The sequence below is a fragment of the Dipodomys spectabilis genome, unplaced genomic scaffold, assembly GCF_019054845.1.
Source record: "Dipodomys spectabilis isolate Male_0828 unplaced genomic scaffold, ASM1905484v1 ptg000039l, whole genome shotgun sequence".
NCBI classification, from domain to species: domain Eukaryota; kingdom Metazoa; phylum Chordata; class Mammalia; order Rodentia; family Heteromyidae; genus Dipodomys; species Dipodomys spectabilis.
Window position 1 is genome coordinate 12,126,126 of NW_024870716.1, and position 5,287 is coordinate 12,131,412.

Genomic DNA, 5,287 nt, shown 5'->3' on the forward strand with positions numbered 1-5,287 from the left:
ATAAGAAAAAGGAAAAAAAAGAAGTGTACATAATATTTAAGATGCTGAGTATTTCATAGGAAAGCTGAATGCTGCTGTAAAGTGCTCTTTAAGTCTTTTTTTAATCCCCTTCTAATGAATAAAATTAGGGGAAATTCAGGGGACAGAGATGGGATTTGTTGTATGCTAAGCCGTATGTAGTTTTAGTCTTTCTCTATCGGGAAGCCGTGGTTGGGGACATTTTCTTCGATGGCTGGATGCACTTGTTTTCCCTACATTTGTAACATGACCTGCCCCTAGATAGAGGTGGCTGTTGTTGGTAACTTTGGCATACTTAGGTCTTGCCATACTTTTGATGACTCAAACCTATACTACTGATTACTAAGCAGGACAGTGAGCTTTGGGATGCATGATAGCTTGATGGAAGAGGTATGTCTAAATCATAGGGAGCTTGACTGTATATGTTGCATCTTTTGTTACCTCCCATCATTAATATTGGATGCAGGTTTTAATTCATGTGGAAATCTGAAAGCAGAATCCAAGCACCTCATGTGGAAATGGCAATTCTCTAGGGTAGGCAAGACGAGATCCTGTCTGAACTGGTACCAAAGCGTCACCGCCTGGCAGAGCAAAAGGCTTTGACTATAAATGTTAAGCTATATGAATAAAAGGTGCAAGTTTTCAGGATGGGATGGAACAAAAGGGAATGCTATTTAGGGCACATTTCTCTGAGGGCTTGCCCGCGTGAATGACTGGTGTTGCTTGTGTTATGTGGCTGTTCCTCAGATTCCTGAAATGTGCACAATTCAGTTTTAGCTCTGGATTGCTTCCACTGACCTTTGTGAAGGTTTTATCTACACAGATGGCATTTGGCTTGTTTTAACCTATTAAGGGTTTTTTTTTTTTTTTTCACTATTTAAAGTTTATTAGAAAAGGCATGTGTTAATGCTAAGTAGATTGGTTTGGGGTTCATTCAGATTTTTCTTTTTCCTTTTTTGAATGAGACTTTTGAAACTACAAGGTATACTGAAGTTGGAGCCCCTAATTCCCATTTCCTCACTAAAAGCCTCACTTACGAGGCGCTGGTGGCACAGGTCTGTAATCCTAGTTACTCAGGAGGCTAATATCTGAAGATTGCAGCTCAAAGCCAGACTGGGCAGAAAAGAGACCTTTTTTTTTGGGGGGGGGGGGTCCTGTCATGGGGCCTGAACTCTGGGCCTGGGTGCTGTCCCTCAGCTCAAGGCTAGTGCTCTACCACTTGAGCCACAGCCCTACTTCCAGCTTTTTTCTTTTTGCTTATGTGGTGCTGAGGAATTGAACCCAGGGCCTCAGGCATGCAAGGCAAGCTCTCTACCACTGAGCTACCTTCCCAGCCCAGAAAAGAGACTCATCCCTGTTAATCAGCAAAAAGCCAAAAGTGGGGGCAAAACTCAAGTAGTAGAGTACCATCCTGGAGTGAAAGTTAATTTGTTAGTTATTGGAGAGTACCCCACCCCTGAGTTTAAATCTCAGTATCTGAATGAGAAAAGAGAAAAAAGCCTCTGTTAACTTGAACCTAGTCCAAAGTCTTCTCATTGCTTCTTTTCAACAAGTTCAGGAAAAACAATAGCTCTACAATTTTCCATAATAAGGGGGGGAGCCTTGGGGGTATAATAATCTGGTTTAGTGCTCCTTTTTAAAACCGGATTGAAGCCAGGCACTGGTGGTTTCCTCCAATAATCCTAGCTACTCAGGAGGCTGAGATCTGAGGCAGATCAAAGTTCAAAGTCAGCCCTTGGCAACAAAGTTCATGAGACTTTCACCTCCAGTTAACCACCAAAAAAGTCAGAAGTGGAGCCGTGGCTCAAGTGGTAGGGCCCTAACCTTGAGTAAAATAGCTAAGGGATAGCCATGTCCTGGTGGCTCATACCTGTCAGCCTAGCTACTCAGGAGGCTGAGATCTGAGGATTTTGCTTCAAAGCCAGCCCTGGAAAGAAAGCCTGTAACATTCTTCCATTTGTTGAAACAGCAAAAAGCCAAAAGAGCTTATGGCTCAAGAGGGAGAGTGCCAGCCTTGAGCAAAAAAGCTCAGGAACAGTGCCCAAGCCCTAAGTTCAAATCTCAGGACCAGCACCAAAAGAAAGCAAGCTAAGGGACAGTGGGCAGTCCCTGACTTCAAGCCCTAGTGCCTGCAAGCATGCATGCACACACACACTAGTATCACAAAATGGAGAGTGAGCCACTTTCAAGGAGAACCCTATAGTTTTATAGTTATTTCTTTTGCAAAAAAAAAAAAAAACAATATGCTACAAGCCACCGTGGGCACAGACTGCACAGTGAGTTGGGCACGCTCGGCCATAGCCTTTTGAGTTTCATAGTGAGTCCAGCCATCGTCTTCCTCCTGAGTTGTTTGGAAGTGGTTTGTTTTTTTTAAACTTTTGTACATTTGGCTGCAGTATTGGTGGTAGGATATACTATAATGTTGATCATCTCAACTTCTGTATTTATTTATTTATTACTAGACCTCAACCACAGTCTTCTTTTTCCCCCTTCCCACCTCTCTTTGCCTGTAGGATGTTCGGTATTGTAGTCATGCACTTTTTATTAATATATTAGAAATCTACAAAATCTGTTTTGTACTTTTTTATACTGTTGGATAATTATAATCAAAACTTTTACTAGGGTATTGAATAAATTTAGTCTTATTAGAAAATTCAAGACTGGTAGCTTTGTGTCTGTTTGGAATAACTAAAGGTTTTATTTTTCACAGATACTCAGTGGAAAGCCCTTACAATTATTACGGGCTATAGCCAGGAACCAGTTGCTCATGCCTGTAATCTTAGCTATACACCAGAGGCTGAGATGGTTCAAAGCCAGCCTGAACAGAATCCCCAATTAGCTACCAAAGAGCTGGTAGTACATATTTGGCTCAAGTGGTAGAGTGCTAACTTTGAGCCGAAGAGCTCAGAGACAGCACCTAGGCCCTGGGTTCAGGCCCCAGGCCTGGCACAAAAAAGGAAAAAAGAAAAATTACAAATGATGTGAAGAGAAAGATTTCACTAAAGCAAGGTGCTGGTGGTTCACACCTGTAACCCTGTCCAGAGACAGATCTGAGGATCATAGTTTGAAACTAGCTTGTGCCGACAAATTCAAGGAACTCTTACTTATGATTAACCAGCAAAAAATGAAGTGAAGGTATGGCTCAAGTGGTATAGTGCCAGCCTTGAGTGAAAAAGTCAAGTGAGGGGCTGGGAAGGTGGGTCAGTGACAGAGTGCTTGCCTTGCATGCATGAGGCCCTGGGTTTGATTCCTCAGCACCACATAAGCAGAAAAAGCCAGAAGTGGCATTGTGGTTCAACTGGTAGAGCGCTAACCTTGAACTGAAGAGCTGAGGGACAGTGCCCAGGCCCAGAGTTCAGGCTCCACACTGTCAAAAAGTCAAATGAGCTTAAAGGCGAGGTCAGATTCCATTACTGGCACACAAAAGTTCACTAAAAAATAAGGACAAGCCAGGCGCCAGGGGCTCACCACTGTAATCCTAGCTACTCAGGAGGCTGAGATATGAGGATCATGGTTCAGAGCCAGCCCGGGCAGGAAACACCATGAAGCTCATCTGCAGTTAACCACCAGAAAACTAGAAGTGGTGCTGTGGCTCAAGTGGTAGAGCGCTATCCTTGAGCTTGGGGAACTGAGGGACAGTGCTCAGGCCCAGAGTTCAAGCCCTATGACCAACAAAAACAAAAAGACAGGCTGAGAAGGTGGCTCAGTGGTAGAGTGCTTGCCTTGCATGCATGAAGCCCTGGGTTTGATTCCTCGGCACCACATAAACAGAAAAAGCCAGAAGTGGTGCTGTAGAGCTCTAGCCTTCAGCTGAAGAGCTGAGGGACAGTGCCCAGGGCCAGAGTTCAAGCCCCACAACTGACAAAAAAGACAAGCTTAGAATAAAAGATATTTTAACTGAAATGTACAATAATTTAGTATCTTAAGTTTTAACAGGTGCTTCCTTTAATCTTAGCTACTCAGGGAGGCTGAGATCTGAAGATTGCCATTCAAAGCCAGGCCAGGCAGGAAAATATGAGATCTCCAATTAGCCAGTAAAAGGAGAAGTGGAGCTGTGGCTGATGTGGAAGGCCAGAGGATCCCATAATTTTTATAATAACTCCTTTAATTTGGGTTTTTATACCCCTTTAATAGAAGGAGGGCACCGATGGCTCACGCCTGTAATCCTAGCTACTCAGGAGGCCGAGATCTGAGGACCTCAGTTCAAAGCCAGCCTGGGCAGGAAACTCTGTGAGAGTTATCTCCAATTATATCCCATAAACCACTCAGGAACCCGCAAGTGGCATGGTGGCTCAAGTGGTAGAACACTAGCCTTGAGCCGAAGAGCTGAGGGACAGCTCCCAAGCCCAGAATTCAAGCCCCATGACCAACAAAAAGAAAAAAAGATATACCCCTATAATGCAGGAGTAGCAAATGTAGCAAAAGGGCTTTCCCATTATGAAAAGCTTAGCATAGGCCAGGAACTGTAAAGTAAAAAAATTAATCCAGCTGGGTGTTTGTGGCTCAGGCCTGAAATTCTACTCAGGAGGCTGAGATTCTGAGGCTCATGGCTCAAAGCTAGCCTGAGCAGTAAAGTCCATAACTCACTCTTCTTTTTTGTCAATTGTGGGGCTTGAGATCAGGATCTGGGCGCTATCCCTGAGCCTCTTTGTACTTAAGGCTAGCGCTCTACCACCTGAGCCACAGTGCCACTTCCCATTTTTGAGTGGTTAATTGGAGATGAGTTTCATGGGGATTTTTCTGCCCAGGCTAGCTTTGAACTGCGATCCTCAGATCTCAGACTCCTGAGGATCTAGGGTTACAAGTGTGAGCCACTGGCATCTGGCTTCTTTTCTTTTTTCCTTTGTGCTGGTCCTGGGGCTGGAACTCAGAGCCTGGGCACTTGTCTCTAAGCTTCTTTTTGCTTTACTACTTGAGGCACAGCTCCACTTAAGGCTTTTTCTGAGTAGTTTACCGAAAGTAAGAGTCTCACAGACTTTCCTCTGCCCAGGCTGGCTTTGAACTGTGATCCTCAGATCTCAGCCTCCCAAGTAGATAGAATTATAGGCCTGAGCTACCAGCATCCTGCTCCATGAGTCTCCTTATTTCCAATTAAGCACTAAGATGCCAGAAGTGGAGCACAAAAGCTCAGCAGTGCCCAAGCCCAGACTCAAGTGCTAGGATCACAAAAACCTAATCCACAATTGAAGAGAGGAGCAAAGAAGGTAATGTAACTTGAATAAAATCTGCTTTTATTCCAAAGCCCTGTACTGAAAGTTCTGTTGGAGAA